The sequence below is a fragment of the Schistocerca cancellata genome, chromosome 5, assembly GCF_023864275.1.
Source record: "Schistocerca cancellata isolate TAMUIC-IGC-003103 chromosome 5, iqSchCanc2.1, whole genome shotgun sequence".
Lineage (NCBI taxonomy): Eukaryota > Metazoa > Arthropoda > Insecta > Orthoptera > Acrididae > Schistocerca > Schistocerca cancellata.
In genome coordinates, this window is record NC_064630.1 from 715,847,870 (window position 1) to 715,869,481 (window position 21,612).

A 21,612-nucleotide genomic window follows, 5' to 3' on the forward strand; every position below is an offset into this window, starting at 1 on the left:
TGGCGCAGGATGGCAAACTTGAACCGAGTGCGATTTAATGCGTCAACGTCAAACAAACGAATTAGCTGAGTCTTTACCAAAAATCGGGATGAAACAGATCATCCGCGCTCGGGATGCGGGACAAAACCATGAAATTCGGGACTGTCCCGTCAAAATAGGGACAGGTGGCAACTCTGGTGACATTCGTCGTCACACGACCCTGTAGTGTGATTAAAATAACTTGATAGTTGAAGTCTGTGACTTGCCGCTACAGCGTCATACCGGCTGCCGCACGGTTGTAGGTGACACACAAACAGGTCGGGTCACTTCGCAAAAGCTGTTAGCGTGTGAGCGTAGCAACGTTGGTAGCGGCCGACGCGAGGTATGTCGGAAATGCAAGATGCTGTGTTGGCACCAGTTTTAGGTGATCGTGACTGAACTGCAGTCGACTATGCGTTTTGTAGCCCTGAATTTAAACTCGTTTCCTAAGCAAACCTCAATATAACTATTGAATCTAAAATAGCCAAAGATATCTGCTACAGTTCTATTTCATCACTGACTAGAAAAAAGAAAAAACTCGAAGCAGTACCAGTCGTAAAAAAGATCTGTACGCAAGCATCTGTATGGTGGCAAAGGTCTCCCTCAATAGTAATGTGCCATCTTTTCTCGGTGTGATAACTCACTACATAGCCAGTGACAGGTAGAGGAACAGTGCTGTCGAAACTTGATGAGATTTCGAGGGAATTAGCATTGGTGAGTGACTTGGCTGGTCGTATACAGGGTGAGTCACCTAACGTTACAGCTGGATATATTTCGTAAACCACATCAAATACTGACGAATCGATTCCACAGACCGAACGTGAGGAGAGAGGCTAGTGTATTGGCCTGACATGTCGGGACACACTCTATTCCACTCCGTAATTGAAAACGGAAACCACGTGTGTACATGTACCTCACCCCTCATGGTAATGTACATGTGCGTCAGTGAAAAAGACCATTAAATAGGTGTTAGCATGTGGACGTAATATGCTGTTCCATCTCTTCTGTACCTAAGGTCCATCACCGTTTCCTTTGGATCCCTACGTAATTCAGTGCTCTCCGATACACACGATCGAACAGCGGAGGAGTGGTACTCGAGCGTCAACTTTAGGTTACAATAGCTCCGGATGTAATTAACATTTTACAATGCAACAAACGGCACTGATTACGTATTTGTTTATATGTTCAGATTTTCTAACAAAACTAACGGGGTTCCATTTAGAAAAACGTAGGTTTGTGTTAAAAAACATACTTCCGTGCATTTTTTTATGGTTTGTATTAACCAAGTACACTAGCCCCTCTCCTCACGTTCGGTCTGTGGAATCGATTTGTCAGTATTTGATGTGGTTTACAAAATATATCCGCCGGCCGCGGTGGTCTCGCGGTTCTAGGCGCGCAGTCCGGAACCGCGTGACTGCTACGGTCGCAGGTTCGAATCCTGCCTCGGGCATGGATGTGTGTGATGTCCTTAGGTTAGTTACGTTTAAGTATTTCTAAGTTCTAGGGGACTGATGACCACAGCTGTTAAGTCCCATAGTGCTCAGAGCCATTTGAACCATTTGAACAAAATATATCCAGCGGTAATGTTAGGTGACTCACCCTGTATATCGTTTCATACATACGTCTGGAAGATTCTTACGAATATGTGAGGTTAACTACACTTTGACAAAAGAGAGAGTGAAAGATGATCTCTTTACCGCTTCTTCTAATTGTTGTGAGTAAATATATTACTCCGTCCCACATATGAAAAGAGAAAATTAGCAGCTATACATCAATTGATCAACGAACTGAGTGAGGAAGTATAAAAATGTTCACGGAAAGACAGTAACATGGCTACATCAATATCTTAGGAATTAGATGAATAGGAAGTGCAAAGCAGCCACAGCCATATGGCCGCAGGAAACAAATATGAAGAAATCTAAAAGGAAATGATTGTCAGAAAGGATTGACTTAACTCACGGAAAAGTTAAAAGATCTTGGGTGAAATTAAAAAGCAAAGGCAGTAATATTAAGAGCACAGTGAGATCCCACTGTTAAACAAAAAGGAAAAAGCAAATAGATGGCAAGAGTACAGTGAAGGCCTCTATGAGGAGGGGACCTTGCCTGATGATGTGATTGAGAAGAAACTGGAGTCGGTAAGGGGATCCCAGTTTAGAGTCAGAAGTTAAACGATATCTGGAAGACTTGAGATACAAATAAAGCAAAAGGGATTGATAACATAACGTCATAATTTTTAAAATAGATCAAACGACTACCCAGGCGGGCGTGTAGAATCTATGAGACTGGCGGCATACCATCAGACTTTCGAAAAGTATTCTCGACGCAATTCCAAAGATAGCAAGAAGAGGTAAGTGTTAATACTATCGCAGAATCAGGTTAGCATTCATGCAGCCAAACTCCTCACAAGATTAATATGCAAAAGAATGGAAAAAGAAAATTGAGGATCGGTGGCGATATAATTCCCACATGTAAAATAAATTAAATTTACACATAAGCATCCATCAGGTATGTGATTCAGTAATACGAACAGCTCTATAACAGTGATTGGGAAATTCGATTTCACTGAAGATTACTGATGATTAAAAACTACGTCTTTGGAGATACACATTTCCAAATGAGGATGACAAGCTAGGAGTGTATATGTTGTAACATATGTTAATATCTACTAACAGCTATTTGCGTATTTTTGATAGGATAGTGTTACAGGTGCATGTGTCGGTTTTGTTGGCATGTTAGAGTTCCATATACTTCCAGAGGTATTATACTTAAGCTCTGATCACTGATTTGGGGGAACGAATAGAACCACTTCTACAGGACGATATCCTGGGGAAACCCCACGTTTGCAGGCACATGCATGATTGGGATGGAGTGGTCAGCAGACAGGTATTTTGTTATCGTTCAAATGATCGTCTTTCCTGGCTTATCTCGAAAACACGTCTCAGAACATTTCGGTTTGCAGGTGCTTCGACAGGAAGCGCCATGGTGTTTCCCACCAGTTCAGGAGGTTGTTGGCACTTAAGTGTGCAGTTTTTCCAGGAATACCTTTGCTCTTTGTTGGTATTTCAGGCGACACATAAGAGAGTGTGATGAGCTGCCAGATAACAAAGCAAGCTGCCATCAAAATTGGCCTCGGGAATACTCAGTTCTGCAGGCTTAGATGTATTTGGGTGGGGCTGGTTTGCAGGCAAGTATTTTGCTATTGTACACATCTTTAGGACCACATATATAGAAAGCTTAACGATTTGACAGATAGCACTTCGGTGTTTCCTTCCAGTTCTGGAGTTAGCCTGTGGACACAAAGCAAGTTGCCACCAGTGCGCATCTCCAGGGGTTTACATACCCTACTGTGGGCTTTTGGGGTAGCCGGTGGCCCACATGTAGCTCACCCCAAGATCAACCAGTCGCATCCGGCTGGCAATTGGGCATGGGGTGGGATAAGGTACTCTGGATGGCACGCGCATGCAGTAGAGCACCAGGTGCCAAAGTAGTTCCAACAGCCGCCATCAGCCGCTGGCTGCCACAGTATGCAGACAGAGAGAATATGCGCCGGCCGAAGTGGCCGTGCGGTTCTAGGCGCTGTAGTCTGGAAGCGCGAGATCGCTACGGTCGCAGGTTCGAATCCTGCCTCGGGTATGGATGTGTGTGATGTCCTTAGGTTAGTTAGGTTTAACTACTTCTAAGTTCTATGGGACTAATGACCTCAGAAGTTGAGTCCCAAAGTGCTCAGAGCCATTTTTTCAGAGAGAGTATGCATTCCCAGCACAAGGCGGACACTCGGCACTCGCAGTCGTTAGGCGCCATTTACAGTATGTGGAGTGCGCGATTATGATCTGTAGGTGAAGTTTATGACTGGGGCGTACTGTATTTCATGATATTTGCAATATGTTTAGATCTTTACGTGATCTGTAGGTGAAATTTAGATGCAGTTTTTAGTTGTGCTGGGGTACTGGTGCTCTGCTGTATTTTACGAATCTGTATATGATCTGTTAGGTGATATTTTTAGGTGTACTTGTTTTGCAATATGTAATGCAGGTCTGTAACTGTGGATATGGATCTTTATGATTTTTTAACTGTTCTAGACTGATGATCTACAACAGTGTAATTAGGGCATGTAGCTGTTGTTTGACCAACCAGGGTAATAATTGCACTTTTCTGAGCTTTTCCCGCCAAGTGGACAAAGCCCAAAACCATAGTACAATATGCGTTAGATGAGTATGTGCCTAGCAAGAACATAAGAGATGGAAAAGAGCCACCGTGGTACAACAACCGAGTTAGAAAACTGCTGCGGAAGCAAAGGGAACTTCACAGCAAACATAAACATAGTCAAAGCCTTGCAGACAAACAAAAACTACGCGAAGCGAAATGTAGTGAGAGGAGGGTTCTGCGAGAGACGTTCAATGAATTCGAAAGTAAGGTTCTATGTACTGATTTGGCAGAAAATCCTAAGAAATTTTGGTCTTATGTCAAAGTGTTAGGTGGATCAAAACAAAATGTCCAGACACTCTGTGATCAAAATGGTACTGAAACAGAGTATGACAGACCAAAGGCCGAAATACTAAATGTCTTTTTCCAAAGCTGTTTCACAGAGGAAGACTGCACTGTAGTTCCTTCTCTAGATTGTCGCACAGATGACAAAATGGTAGATATCGAAATAGACGACAGAGGGATAGAGAAACAATTAAAATCGCTCAAAAGAGGAAAGGCCGCTGGACCTTATGAGATACCAGTTCGGTTTTACACAGAGTACGCGAAGGAACTTGCCTCCCTTCTTGCAGCGGTGTACCGTAGGTCTCTAGAAGAGCGTAGCGTTCCAAAGGATTGGAAAAGGGCACAGGTCATCCCCGTTTTCAAGAAGGGACGTCGAACAGATGTGCAGAACTATACACCGAGATCTCTAACGTCTATCAGTTGTAGAATTTTGGAACACGTATTATGTTCGAGTATAATGAATTTTCTGGAGACTAGAAATCTACTCTGTAGTAATCAGCATGGGTTTCGAAAAAGACGATCGTGTGAAACCCAGCTCGCGCTATTCGTCCACGAGACTCAAAGGGCCATAGACACGGGTTCCCAGGTAGATGCCGTGTTTCTTGACTTCCGCAAGGCGTTCGATACAGTTCCCCACAGTCGTTTAATGAACAAAGTACGAGCATATGGAGTATCAGACCAATTGTGTTATTGGATTGAGGAGTTCCTACACAACAGAACGCAGCATGTCATTCTCAATGGAGAGAAGTCTTCCGAGGTATGAGTGATTTCAGGTGTGCCGCAGTGAAGTGTCGTAGGACCGTTGCTATTCACAATATACATAAGTTCACTGAGACTTTTAGCGGGTGATGCTGTGGTATATCGAGAGGTTGTAACAGCGGAAAATTGTACTGAAATGCGGGAGGATCTGCAGCGAATTGACGCATGGTGCAGGGAATGGCAATTGAATCTCAATGTAGACAAGTGTAATGTGCTGCGAATACATAGAAAGAAAGATCGCTTATCATTTAGCTACAATATAGCAGGTCAGCAACTGGAAGCAGTTAATTCCATAAATTATCTCCGAGTAGGCATTAGGAGTGATTTAAAAAGGAATGACCACATAAAATTGATCGTCGGTAAAGCAGATGTCAGACTGAGATTCATTCGAAGAATCCTAAGGAAATGCAATCCGAAAACAAAGGAAGTAGGTCACAGTACGCTTGTTCGCCCACTGCTTGAATACTGGTCAGCAGTGTGGGATCCGTACCAGATAGGGTTGATAGAAGAGATAGAGAAGATCCAACGGAGAGCAGCGCGCTTCGTTACAGGATCATTTAGTAATCGCGAAAGCGTTACGGAGATGATAGATAAACTCCAGTGGAAGACTCTACAGGAGACACGCTCAGTAGCTCGGTATGGGCTTTTGTTGAAGTTTTGAGAACATACCTTCACCGAATAGTCAAGCAGTATATTGCTTCCTCCTACGTATATCTCGCGAAGAGACAATGAGGATAAAATCAGAGATATTAGAGCCCACACAGACGCATACCGACAATCCTTCTTTCCACGAACAATACGAGACTGGAATAGAAGGGAGAACCGATAGAGGTACTCAAGGTAACCTCCGCCACACACCGTCAGATGGCTTGCGGAGTATGTATGTAGATGTAGATGTAGAATTTCTGGTGATGTTGGAAAAGTCTTGCAACAGGATAACACCCGCTCACCCACCAAAAAACGGATCATATGAAGAGATCGTTTCACACCAACAGCTCATCACGGACTGAGCCTTTACCACCAATTCCCAGATGGGGCAGGGGATGCGTGGAGGGTTGATGGGGTGGGTGGGAGGATGGGGAGTGCAGGGGGAAGGGAGGGGGAAAGGCCCTTACATCATGTGGTAATATCATCAGTGCGATTTTGCCACATTTGTGGACGTCATCTATATATATTCGGCAACAATGCAGATTGTCCCAGCTTCGGTTTTGTGCCACTGCTGCTAAAGTGTCTACCTGTAGATAACAGACACGAGGAGTAAAAGAACAGGTCGGCCCATGTCTCAACAGATACTGGTTTCTGGACATAAAGGGTGTCTCTCCTAAGAGTCTTCAGAAGGATTTTCTCTGGTTTTTCAACAAGTATCTGCAATTATATGTTTGCACTATGTAGCTGAGTCAGCACAATGAAACACCAACCCTCACCTCTTTCATGTGAAGCCCAGTGTCATCGGAAGACGTCGTTTTATCTAAAAACAAAATTATTTTCAAAGCGTCATTTTAGGAATTCAGTCGACAGAGTGGTTCCAAAATCACACTAGTGCGATATGTATTTTGTATAGATATATTGACAGGGACAGCAAACCACGACGAATAACCTGTTGTAAGTAGGCTGTTTAGGTTTTCTTATTGGCAACGTTACGTAGCGCTCTGTATGAAAATCACTGGCTGTGCTGTGTGCGGTCTGCGGCCAGTTTGCATTGTTGTCTGCCATTGTAGTGTTGGGTAGCGGCAGCTGGATGTGAATAGCGCATAGCATTGCGCAGTTGGAGGTGAGCTGCCAGCAGTGGTGGATGTGGGGAGAGAGATGGCGGAGTTTTGAAATTTGTTATACTGGATATTATGAACTGCTATATGTATTTGACTATTAAGGTAAATACATTGTTTGTTCTCTATTAAAATTTTTCATTTGCTAACTATCCCTATCAGAAGTTAGTGACTTCCGTAGTTTGAATCTTTTATTTGGCTGGCAGTAGTGGCGCTCGCTGTATTGCAGTAGTTCGAGTAACGAAGATTTTTGGTGAGGTAAGTGATTTGTGAAAGGTACAGGTTAATGTTAGTCAGGGCCATTCCTTTGTAGGGAATTCTGAAAGTCAGATTGCGTCGCGCTAAAAAATATTGTGTGTCAGTTTAAGCACAGTCATGTATAAATGTTCAAAGGGGACGTTTCATATATTTTTAAAGATTTTTGAATTACAAAGAATGTTTTCCGTGATACATTTCATTCCATTGCTGTAATCTGTAACACCTGAGGGTATAATTACAATAATCCTCAGAAGGGTACACGCTTACTTTGTGTATCATGTGTTTGGCAAGCACAAGGAGCCCTAGCTAATATGGTATTTGCTTATACAACTTTACACATTGGTACCATATTTCTCTAACTCATAAATTACACAGATATCTGATCATTTAACTGAGAGATAAACATTTTTTTTAGTACATCAGTGACACATGTTTACGCAATTACAGAGTTGGATAACTTCACACGTACGAAATTGTATTTTGTCTGTACTTTGTGAACTGTTCATATTTTTTCGGACCCATTGTGATATTATGAGAGCTTTGAATGATATATTTGGTATGGGATCACGATTTTTAAAGTACGTTTGAGGCAGATGACACTTTTGACATGAGCAGAGAATTTTTTTAGGTTTTGAAATTATTGGAGGAAGCTACGACGATTTTGAGAATTGACTGAGATGTTATGATATTTTTATGATGACAATGTGTATTATGCTGTTGAGGTATGTTTATGATCAATAAGCCGATGTTATATGAGGAATTTGATTATGCTACATATTTATTAAGATGAAATATTGAAGAAGTGTCAATGAATGAGGTAAAGAATAATGAGTAGTGGTTAGGAACTCTGGAGTGAAAAAGTGTGTGGAAACCAAGAATCGTACTTTAAGAGTTATGAAATGTATGTAAATGCGTGAATGTATCACAATGCCGACGAAAATTTTTTGGACACTGTTATATCAACAGCATTTTGTTTCTACAGATTTGTAACGCAAATTCTTGACCTGTGAAATATTTTTATATGAGACTGCCAGTGTAGCAGAAACTGCTGTCGTAAATATTTCAGTAAGAAAGGTAAGTGACCTTGGCGTAATGTGTTTTGGGCGCCCAGCTGAGAGGTAGTCGTCTGACAAAAGAAATCCATTAGGTGAAAAAAAAAAGGGAGGCCATTGTCCTCGCTATTGACATTTCCTTGTTGAAAGCATGCTGTGGAGCTCGTAATTTATGATATTTACTACAATGCCTAATGAAATGATTAGAAACATTTTACATCTATTGTCTTTGTAGCTGAGAGATTGCTCATTTTGTTTAATATCTGGTTTCCAGCTGTGTTGCAGCATTAGTTTTATAAAATAAACTTAGATGCATTTGCTAATGTGAACACTTTCTGTCAACAGATCTATTAAATAATTATTTTATGATCCACATTCTTCGAAAAAGGAGCTCTTGGAATGGAAAGAACAATAAGAAGGGACTGATAACAATAACTGCATATATAATTTTCTTTTCAAGTACTTGGTAATTTTTTTTGTAAAATTAGTTCTTGTGGTGCACCACTTTAATTACATAGACATTAAGATGTGAATATACATTTCCCTTATCTGCATTGTTGTTTTTACTGTAATATTTTTTCTGCTTGAGCTATGTCATGTTTAGGTATAAGTTACTGCTGTTTGCAGGCATAGTGTTACTGAATTTGACTTTGTGTTACTCTGCTAAGCCAGTTTATTACTGATTCATTTTTCTTGTTTGCTGCTCATTGCATATTAGTTGTAATAATGCTGCTTGCTTTGCAAATTTGAATTTTTTGTCATTGCTGTTCGTGTTAATTGTTTTGTGCTGCTGCATTGCCTCGTCCCTTAGTTTAGCTTCTGAGCTCAGTACATTTAAGTTAGCTTAAGAAGGGGCAGACTATATAAGAGAATGAGTTGCGATGAATTTGAAGAAATGCACTGAGAGGTTATACGAGAAAAATACAGAAAGCATGCTTGGATAGGATTTTTTGGTGGAAGCAAAGGTTGAAATAAGACGAAAGATCTATGGAATGAAGTTTTGGGTTGGACTGCAGTACCAAACGTTACACTGAAAACAAACCCTGTCCTTTCCTTTTGTGTTATCCCACTATGTGTTTGTGTACCCTTGTGTATTTGTTTTCTTCCTGTGTCTGTGTAGTTTCATAGAATTTTTTCTTCTTCTAATACTAAGCTACATTCACTATGATGAGGAATACTGTTATCCTCGAATATAATTGGCATTAATAATATGTTATTTACCTTGTAAATATGCTTAGACATTATTTATTCAGTTTTGTTTTAATGCTCATGTGTAAAGTTGATGTTTCAAAAATTATTCTGATCTTTTATGTATGTACTCATGTCATAATTCCTGTAACACTGATGTATATGTTTATTTCTATTCTGTTGTAAAGCCTGTACTACAAATGTTATCTGTATTATTATGTTTTTAATGATGTTTTCTGTATCTTTGTAATTGTATTCTCATGTTATAATATTGTAATTGACACCAGTTCATCAAATTAAGTAACTTGTAAGCATTCATTTCACTGCACACATTTCTGTTGGTCATAGTAATGCACAATATGTGAGAAGTTGGGACTGTTAGTGTTTGCACGTGTGTTACTAATTCAGCAAGGGACTGGATAACAGCATTGCTGGTTCTAAAGACAGTTCCAAAAACTTTGTGCGTGCACAAGTGGTGGTTTATGGACTTGCTATATTATCCGCAAGACTCGTCAATGGTGATTGTGCACCTGCACAGTCACAACAGATGGCTGCTGGCCATTTCTACAAGGACTACAGTGGGTCTACACCTTTGCTGACTCACCAGTACCATTATTTCCACAAGGACTGCAGTGGGTCTGCACCTCTGGTGGCCCACCAATACCACAATCTCTACCAGGACTACAGTGGGTCTACTCTGTGATGACCTACCTACCAATATTATTCAAAAGTTCAAATGACTCTGCTGTGGGTTTGCTCTGTTGTGGCCCGTTATCTATCAGCATGTCAAGAGTCAGCACTGTCTTTCCGTTGGAAGGACAACACTACTTCTTCAAGACTCCATGGAAATCCACTACTTCCGTGTGCATTTTCTTTTACTGCTCAGACTTTGAGAAAAACACTGCAATTTTACAGTGATGAACAATCTGGACTGTCTTTATGGACTGTGAGAAAATGTTAGCTTTTGACCAACATTGTATCAATAAGTGTGTGCATTTAAGTTCTTTGTTATTGTATTTATGAAAAATTTTATAAAATCATTATTGGCCACTGCCCAAAACAATTTGTAAAATTTTTTGTGGGGAGCATGGGGGCTATGTAAGTAGGCTCTTTAGGTTTTCTTATTGGCAACGTTACGTAGCGCTCTGTATGAAAAGCACTGGTTGTGCTGTGTGCAGTCTGTGGCCAGTTTGCATTGTTGTCTGCCATTGTAGTGTTGGGCAGCGGCAGGTGGATGTGAACAGCGCATAGCGTTGCGCAGTTGGAGGTGAGCCGCCAGCAGTGGTGGATGTGGGGAGAGAAATGGCGGAGTTTTGAAATTTGCTATACTGGATATTATGAACTGCTATATATATTATGACTATTAGGGTACATACATTGTTTGTTCTCTATTAAAATCTTTCATTTGCTAACTATCCCTATCAGTAATTAGTGACTTCCGTAGTTTGAATCTTTTATTTAGCTGGCAGTAGTGGCGCTCGCTGTATTGCAGTAGTTCGAGTAACGAAGATTTTTGGTGAGGTAAGTGATTTGTGAAAGGTATAGGTTAATGTTAGTCAGGGCCATTCTTTTGTAGGGATTTTTGAAAGTCAGATTGCGTTGCGCTAAAAAATATTGTGTGTCAGTTTAAGCACAGTCTTGTACAAATTGTTCTAAGGAGACGTTTCACTGAAGTCCAGCAGCAATTGAGCAGCGCAGCTACATGCCGGTAGCAGTCAGCACGAGCTAGAACTGCGCTGTTGGAGTGCTAGTTATTCTTGGTGATTTGCTGTCCATGTTGATACATACCGGTAAAACAAATATCGCACTATACTAATTTAGGGGCACTCTGTCCGATTGGCACGTAACATCCGCTTTAAAAATCATTTTGTTTGTAACGGGAAGCAAACCAGCAATTTCCACTGACACTGGTCATCGCTGCAAAAACGAAATGGCAGATATCTTCCGAAAGACCAGACAAAGCTCCTGATGACTCTTAGGAGAAATACCCTGTATATTTATAGGACCTTTAACTCTCATTTTGACTTATGCTACCTACCTCCTACAGAAATTAGCGACACTTTTTTTGTAAAACCCCCTGCGCATTCTTCTATCGTCAACGTTACATTATCTCTGACCAACTTCTTCTCTCACGTCAACAGCAACAAAACTAGACAAGAGAGCAGAAGATAGAGGACGCGAACCACCTTTAATGTTCATCTACATCTACATCTACATTTACACTCCGCAAGCCACCCAACGGTGTGTGGCGGAGGGCACTGTCATTATCTCCGTTTCCTGTTCCAGTCGCGTATGGTTCGCGGGAAGAACGACTGCCGGAAAGCCTCCGTGAGCGCTCGAATCTCTCTAATTTTACATTCGTGATCTCCTCGGTTGGTATAAGTAGGGAGAAGCAATATATTCGATACCTCATTCAGAAACGCACCCTCTCGAAACCTGGACAGCAAGCTACATCGTGATGCAGAGCGCCTCTCTTGCAGAGTCTGCCACTTGAGTTTGATAAACATCTCCGTAACGCTATCACGCTTACCAAATAACCCTCTAACGAAACGCGCCGCTCTTCTTTCGATCTTCTCTATCTCCTCCGTCAATCCGACCTGGTACGGATTCCACACTGATGATCGATACTCAAGTATAGGTCGAACGAGTGTTTTGTAAGCCACCTCCTTTGTTGATGGATTACACTTTCTAAGGACTCTCCCAATGAATCTCAACCTGGTACCGGCCTTAGCAACAATTAATTTTATATGATCATTCCACTTCAAATCTTTGTTCCGCTATCATATAATCATACAATAAAGAATCCTTCTTTCTATGTATTCACAATACATTACATTTGGGGTCTGGAGAAGCAGGGGATGCTACCCGTCGGCTTTGGCCAATGACGTCATACATTACTCATAGATAATAATGTCTTCACTTACTACCATAGATAAAAAACAGTTCTGTGTTCCGGATAAGCGCTATCATTGTACATTAAAATAATTGAATGTGATTTTAAAATAGATCCCGGGTCTAGTTTAGCAGGGGATACAACCCATTGGCTTTGACCAATGACGTCATACATTACTCATAGATAATAATTGTTGTGGCGTAGCAAGACAGCCACACCACTCGGAGGTAGCCGAAAGGCACGCTAACTAATGCAGACGGGCGTGAAGTCTGAAACAGGATAACTATTGAATGGTAGCAAGAAAAGTACGTAGTTGCTTTATACTTAACTTTTATTCTCTGATGAATACAGCGTTCTTCTTGAGACATTTATACTATAACTCTCAGAGTAGGTAAGGCTAACGGCGCCTTGCTAGGTCGTAGTCATGTGCTTAGCTGAAGGCTATTCTAACTGTCTCTCGGCAAATGAGAGGAAGGCCTCGTACGTCTAGTCGCTAGCAATGTCGTCCGTACAACTGGGGCGAGTGCTAGTCCGTCTTTCTAGACCTGCCATGTGGTGGCGCTAGGTTTGCAAGTACTGACAGTGGCGACACTCGGGTCCGACATGTACTAATGGACCGCGGCCGATTTAAGCTACCACCTAGCAAGTGTGGTGTCTGGCGGTGACACCACAATAATGTCTTTACTTACAACCATAGATAAAAAAACAGTTCTGTGTTCCGGATACGCGCTATCATTGTACATTAAAATAATGGAATGTGATTTTAAGAGAGATCCCGGGTCTAGTTTAGCAGGGGATACAACCCGTCGGCTTTGACCAATGTCGTCAGAATTGGCCAGAGAGCATGTATTACAAAGATGAAAGAGCTGAGAAGAATGTTCAGAAACAAAGGAATACAAGAGAGAAAAACTTTTCTTCACGTATATAAGGGCCAGTAGTATTTTCACTTTAACTATATCGCGTGTTTGGATCTTAGTATTTCTCCGCAAAATACAATGGAAAGAAATGAATGAAATATATTACTAGCAAAGAATACATCACGTTACATGTAGGTCAGTTGTATCTCGAAACTCTTTCGAACTGTATTGCTTAAGTGCAGTACCGGATACAAGTCAGCGTACGTCTATTTCTTAGTTTCAACTAGCATTGCTCTCCTGTTGTTCACTTGAACTATGTATCCCCTGCTTCACTAAACCGTAAATGAAACACCCGATACAAATTAAAGGCTCATTCGAAGTGTGTTGCTTAACTACAGTGCAGAATACGAGTTTGTCGTAAGTCGACTCCTTCGTTTTCACTAGCATTACTGCCCTGTTCTTCACTTGAATGATGTATCCTCCGCTTCAGTAAACCCTAATTGGAACACGGGATACAAATTGTAGATGTGTTGTTTATTTCGTCTCCACAATTACTAACAGTCTTTTCTTACGTACATATCAGTACTACTGATGACAGAAGGACCTACGTATGTAATATATGTATACCAGACTTCCGTTGACCTCTATATATGTACACTGGTAACGAAAAGGTGGAAATAGATGTACGTTATATTTGCAAACTGTACCTCAATTGAACTACAGAGAGATAGAAGAAGACACATGTACAATTTGTATCTCGTACTTCACTATGGGGTACAGTTTTCTTGTTGCCTTGGACGCTAATAGTATCCCATTCGTTACTTGATCTATATAGCTATACGTAACATTTGTATCTTGCTCGCCAATTGACATATATAGTGTCAGTGTAAAGGCGAAGTTAAGGACGGGATACAAATTTTAGTTGTGTCGTCAGTGTAAAGGCGATGTAAAGGACGGGATACAAATTTTAGTTGTGTCGGGGGTTTCGTCTGTAATATAGTAAGTACACATTCGAAAATGTCGTGCTGATACTAGCGCTGGGAAACGAAAGAAGATCGACAGCTGAGAAATTTCTATTACGTACTTCACAACACGAAAATACACATATTGGTGGAATAAAACAGTGAAATATGTCAAAATTGCGAAATACAGTGAAAGAAGCAAATGGAAAAGTGAACTTATCACACGGAAATATCGAGGACTAACCGAAGCTCGCCTAGACAGTCAGTAATGAAAATTACATACCCACAAACAGACAAATCTATTCCTACAATGAAAATAAGACACTAAAAATTGTTCTACAATAACAAACTAATACTCCAAATTACCTCAATATCACTACGAATAATTATTTTAATGTACAATGATAGCGCTTATCCGGAACACAGAACTGTTTTATTATCTATGCTTCGATGTGAAAACATTACTATCTATGACTAATGTACGACGTCATTGGTCAAAGCCGACGGGTTGTATCCCCTGCTTCACTAAAAGACCAACGGAAAACGGGCTAACGCAAGAAAATGCGAACCGAACACGAGTGAACGCCGTTTTCCCAGGAGCACCTAGCGGCGTTTACATTAGAGAGAATTCGCGTTGTCTGTTACACGTTCGCCTGTGTTCGCTCGGCTGTGCCGCAGACTACGGTAGCGAGCTTCGTGACCTTCTGCTAGAGAGCAGTGAATCCCGCGGCGCCGCCGGTCCCCGCTGATAGCTAATTAAGCGGCGCGCGCCCCCTGGATGGATCAGCCGGGAGGAGCAGACAATTACTGCGACTCGCTCCGGCAGCCGCGACGCGCCGTCTGTCTGCCCTAGGCAGATGAGCGGCCGCGTCTGTCGCCGGGATATTGGTTCTCAAGTGGAGGGAAAACCGCCCTGTCTACCCGACCCCCGCCCCGATTGATTTCCCTTTCCTGTGCCGACGATAAATCGATTTAGAGGGAAGGCTGCCCACGCCCCTGACTGATAGCCGGCTCCCTTTGAAGTCCGCCGCCCACCACCGGCCGCACCCGCTCGCCCTCTCCGTGTCTTTTGCCTGTTCGCCGAGAGGTCCCCCAGCGGCGGAAATTATCCCGCGTTCCAAGAACGATTGAAGTAACTGCCTTTGGTAACAGTCCCGTCGGAGATTGCTACCTGCCGACGGTGTATTTGACCGGAACCGTTGTTAGCTCTTTTGACTCGGACTCCGCAGCTTTTGTTCTCCTACTGGTACAGCGCCGTTTCTTGTATAATTCGGTGCTCGCTCGCTCCCGTGCAGCTGGTCAAAAAGCCAGGAAATTGCTCGGAACGATCGCTCGGATGCTCTTTGTGTCCATGGGTGCAGAGATGAGCGCTAAGGACTCTGTATCTCACTATGATATTTCCGCCTTCGAATAGGTGTGCGTGACCGGTATTTTGACCGGCTGCCTTCACTCACGAGTGAAGTTCATCATCCTGAACGCTGAGAAACGTACGAAAATATGCTTCGAATATACGATAAATCGCCGGCCGGTGTGGCCGAGCGGTTCCACGCGCTTCAGTCTGGAGCCGCGCGACCGCTACGGTCGCAGGTTCGAATCCTGCCTCGGGCATGGATGTGAGTGATGTCCTTAGGTTAGTTAGGTTTAACTAGTTCTACGTTCTAGGGGATTGATGACCTTAGATGTTAAGTCCCATAGTGCTCAGAGCCATTTGAACCATTTTTACACGATAAATCGCTCATGATAAATATATTTGCATGTGCCTTTCAGATGCTAAACTCCACGCCTTACCACGAGAGAAATATCAATAATCCATGTTGCTTATATGGATACTAAAGAGGCGACTGAAAATTTGTACCAAGGCCAGGATTCGAACTCAAGTCTCCTGCTCATTCGACAGATGTGCTGACCACTACGCCACCACGACACAATGGCTTTTCACACCAGCACGGACTACCCTAGCACGTCTCGCCCTACTCAAGCCAAATTCTCATTCACACTTCAGCCCACTTGGTATTCCCCCAAAACGCGAACTGTATTGCAGAGGCTCTCCATCTATATTGACATAGCACCTGAGCATCGAACGAAATGGGGAACCCTGCCTGACACCAAGGAAATTTGTGGTGAGTTCCTATGGGATCAAACTGCTGAGGTCATCTGTCCCTAGGCTTACGCACTACTTAATCTAACTGTAACTAACTTACGCTAAGGACAATGCACACACCCATGCCCATCGGAGGACTCGAACCTCCGACGGAGGGAGACTCACGCACTGTGTCATGGCACCCCAGACCACGCAGCTACCCGGCGCGGCCCACCCCGGCTGAGGAGTGAATGGTAATTTGGGTTGAGGGGGGAAGTGTGCAGTTCTGCAAAACTACAGTGCCATGGTGGCGTAGTGGTTAGAGCATTGCCTAGTGAGCAGGAGACCCAGTTCGAATCCTGGCCTTGGTACAAATTATCGTTCGCCAGTTCAGTCTGCGTGTATACATCGTGGACGTTTGAGACTTGAAAATGTCTCTGGAACCATAAAGTTTCATTTGATTTTGTTTCAGGCAGGATTGCCCACTTGGTTCGATGCCGAGGTCGCTGTTCGAATACAGTTGGAGTGCCTCAGCAATGCCGTTCAAATTTAGGGGAAGTACCAAGGCGGCTGGGGCATGAATGGGAATTTGGATTGAGGAGAGTGGTGGGATTTTAATAATCACCTATTCAAAGCGAATTTAGGCAAAGCAAAGAAAGAAAATACCGAAGCAAAGATATTTCAATGTTTCCACTTGTTATATTTAAGTGTCAGGAAGTCATTTCTGAAAGTATTTGTATGGAGTGTAGCCATGTATGGAAGTGAAACATGGACGGTAAATAGTTTGGACAAGAAGAGAATAGAAGCTTTCGAAATGTGGTGCTACAGAAGAATGCTGAAGATTAGATGGGTAGATCACATAACTAATGAGGAAGTATTGAATAGGATTGGGGAGAAGAGAAGTTTGTGGCGCAACTTGACCAGAAGAAGGGATCGGTTGGTAGGACATGTTCTGAGGCATCAAGGGATCACCAATTTAGTATTGGAGGGCAGCGTGGAGGGTAAAAATCGTAGGGGGAGACCAAGAGATGAATACACTAAGCAGATTCAGAAGGATGTAGGTTGCAGTAGGTACTGGGAGGTGAAGAAGCTTGCACAGGATAGAGTAGCATGGAGAGCTGCATCAAACCAGTCTCAGGACTGAAGACCACAACAACAACAACATATTTACCTCTGCTTAAAATAATTACGTTTTCTCTACAACCAACGTTTTTCTACTGACTTGATAGTACCGCAGAGTTACTCAGTCTTCAAAGTACAGGAGTGGAATTTCAGTAAAGTCGCCAAAGCAAAGCACGCAGAACAACATGCTTAACTGTTTGTACTGTTCTCGAGATTCCAGCCGGGTGCAGTCGTTTTCAAACCACGATATTTCGACAGCGTTCCTTGCCGTCATCTTCAGCTGATACTTGCACACTGAGCGTCTCCGCTGAATATCCTCCCCTTTATACACTGATCGCTCCCCACCCCTTCCCCCGCGGTCTGCCTCACGTGGCGCCGCGTTGAGTGGTGGTGGGGAGGGGCGGGCTGCTGGCTGCTGGATGCGGACTGTGGACCATCAGATGTCCTGTGGCCTTCATCGGGCGCGGAATTCGCTTTGGGTCGGCGCTGTGCTTTTAGTTGGCTGAGTGCTGGGTCACAGGCTTTGCTGAGGTTGAACCCGGCGTCTCTGTTGATCAGCCCATCAGCTACACGTATTTCAATCGCCTCCTTCAGAACACAGTCCCCAAAAGACGAGGCCTGCAGTAAAACTCACGCGGATCCTCTACGACCTGATTCCTTTCCCCCATCTGCTACTATTCCTCGAACATATCTGCGTACTCTACACCTCCCGCCGCCTTGACCCCCCTCATCCCCTGGTTGCTCCTCTCCTCTCCTCTCCTCTCCAACCCCTGCCCTCTGCTGCACCTTCATCGTAGTGTCCCTCCTACCCTACATCGCTAACCTTTCATCTCTTCTCCCAACGTGGCTTCCGTGGACTCCCCCTCCCCGATGATGCCCTCTCTCCCTCCATTTATCCCTCCTATCAACTCTGATCCTCACCTCCCCCTCCCTTCCTCTGTCCTTTCCCTGGGCTCCCGCTCCCCCCCTTCCATCCTGTTTCTTCCCCACCTACCCTCTCTCTGACTCCTTTCTCTCCCCTGAGTACTTTTGCATTCCCCTCCTCTGCCTTTCCCCATTCCCTCTCGCGTCTGCCCTGCCCCCCCCCCCCCTTCTGAGTCCTCTCCCTCTGTCGGTCCCCCCCCCCAACTTCGTTTTTCCTCTCATCCCCCTTTTTTCCCCTCATCTGTCCAGGTTCCCCCCCCCCCCATTAGCCCTTGGATGTCATGTATCATCTTCGTGCCGACCTTTTAATGCAGTGTTTCCGGTGCATGTTAAGTGTTGTATGTCTTTTCCAAAGTTTTGCGAATGGAAATCATACTGTCGCTGGGTGTGATTATTATAGCCGGCCGCGGTGGCCGAGCGGTTCTAGGCGCCCAGTCCGGAATCGCGCGACTGCTACGGTCACAGGTTCGAATCCTGCTTCGGGCATGGATGTTTGTGATGTCCTTAGGTTACTTAGGTTTAAGTAGTTCTAAGTTCTAGGTGACCGATGACCACAGCTGTTAAGTCCAATAGTGCTCAGAACCATTTTTGTGATTATTATATCTCTTGCGAACAGAAGCCAGACTGCCGATGTGTTTTTTTTAATTGTCTGTCTACTATTTTACCTGCCTGCTTCCTGTGTATTTTATTAGCATCCCCACCCCTTTGCTTTTTATTTTAACTTTCCACAATTTTCCGCCGTTTTACAATTTCAGTCACCGTTTTATCGCCTGCTTTTATTATTTATTATCTTCCTCTTACGTTTTAAAAAATTCTGTAGGCTGAAGAGCGGCATACGAAGCTCCTGCCAGCCCGCCCCATTCAGGGGTAATCGAAAATTAATAAAGGAAAAAAAAACACTTATCACAATGTCTTTCATGCCCCCCTCAGCGCCGATACAAAGCTTCGGTATGTGTTCCGTTACAAACAAAATGAGTTTTAAAGTGGAATTTTAATTGCCCATTCGACAGAGCGGTCCCAAATTAGTCTAATGCAATATTCGTTGTAACTACGTATATTAACAGAGACGTTGAAATACGACGAATAACCAGTACTTCAGCAACGGCAGCACTGCGCTCGCCCAGGCTGACTGCTACCCCCATGCAGACGCGCTGCTCAGTCGCTGTTGGAGCACTCATCATTCTTCATATTTCAGTGTCCTGTTAATACACATCGATAAAACAAACAACGCACTAGATTAACTTGGGACCGCTCTATTGAATTGGCACGTAAAATTGCAATTTAAAAATCATTTTCTTTTTGATGGAAAATGAACCGACGGTTTCCGTGGACGCGGGGCGTCATATGAAAGACTTGATGAGCAGGTTTTGTTTGGGAAACGGAATTGTAGATATCTCCCGAAACACGAGAGGAAATGCACCTGACGTGCTATTGGAGCCGTGCGGGATTAGCCGAGCGGTCAAAGGCGCTGCAGTCATGGACTGTGCAGATGGTCCCGGCGGAGGTTCGAGTTCTCCCTCGGGCATGTGTGTGTGTGTTCGTCATTAGGATAATTTAGGTTAAGTAGTGTGTAAGCTTAGGGAGTGATGACCTTAGCAGTTGAGTCCCATAGGATTTCACACACATCTGAACATTTGCTATTGGAGATACACCCAGTATATTTGAATTCCAGATCCCTTTGTGTTAATTCTAGCTTTAGAGACATCTGTTTTTTAAAAAACGTTCCGGCAGTGTTCAGTTTAGAAGTGTCATGTTGGGAAAAAGTTGCAACTACCTTCAGAAAAATCCTAGGAAACCTTAACTTGAACGTTGAGGTTGTGCTGAAGATTGCGATTCCTCCGTCTTTTTGCCTTTCCGGTGTGTCGGGTCTCTCGTGAGTTACAACATAACCCCAACAGATGGCGATATTTCAGTTTCTTTCTCAGAACGCGTCTAAATATCATTCAACAGTCTTTTCTGTGTATAGGTCCACTGCCGCTGTGAATGTCTTGAGGGAACTGATTTTCCTGCGTGGGCTATTGTGTGGAATATATCACGCTATATACTTAACAATTTTTAATGTGATGTAGCATGAAAATGCTCAATAGGGCAAAATTAACTAATTACTGTGTTATAAAACGAAGTGTTTATTTCAAAGTAAAGCAACAGCCTATGCAGGAAAATGACTGCCCTCAATAAATGTCATTCGACGGGGACGATATCGTTCTGAAACGTAAGATATTGCTACGGCAGCAAAAGTTTCCGAAGCACTAGATGACACGGGACTTCGGGCAAGCTGCGGACACCACCGTTTTTCTCGTCGTCTTAATGGATGCGGTACGTGACTCGAAAGACAGGAACAGAAAAATGACCGAGTGAAACAAAGCAACTGTCTCAAAGTAAGTCCATCTTACAGTTGGGCTGTATAGATTGGTTTTTACCGTACAGGTCACTGTGTGGGTCACTAATGTGAGTACGCTGCAGAGAAGTCAGCGTCTCTGCTATGATTCGGGAACAATTCAGCTTCAGAGAAGCTTGTATTCGGCGAAAGGCGTAAATTAAAAACTCAAAATACATTTTAATTGATACAAGTGTACAGCAGGTGGTGTTCAAAGTCACACATCATACATCTTTTCTGTGTGCCATAAACGAGATTTTCAATCTACACTCCTGGAAATGGAAAAAAGAACACATTGACACCGGTGTGTCAGACCCACCATACTTGCTCCGGACACTGCGAGAGGGCTGTACAAGCAATGATCACACGCACGGCACAGCGGACACACCAGGAACCGCGGTGTTCGTCGAATGGCGCTAGCTGCGCAGCATTTGTGCACCGCTGCCGTCAGTGTCAGCCAGTTTGCCGTGGCATACGGAGCTCCATCGCAGTCTTTAACACTGGTAGCATGCCGCGACAGCGTGGACGTGAATCGTATGTGCAGTTGACGGACTTTGAGCGAGGGCGTATAGTGGGCATGCGGGAGGCCGGGTGGACGTACCGCCGAATTGCTCACCACGTGGGGCGTGAGGTCTCCACAGTACATCGATGTTGTCGCCAGTGGTCGGCGGAAGGTGCACGTGCCCGTCGACCTGGGACCTGACCGCAGCGACGCACGGATGCACGCCAAGACCGTAGGATCCTACGCAGTGCCGTAGGGGACCGCACCGCCACTTCCCAGCAAATTAGGGACACTGTTGCTCCCGGGGTATCGGCGAGGACCATTCGCAACCGTCTCCATGAAGCTGGGCTACGGTCCCGCACACCG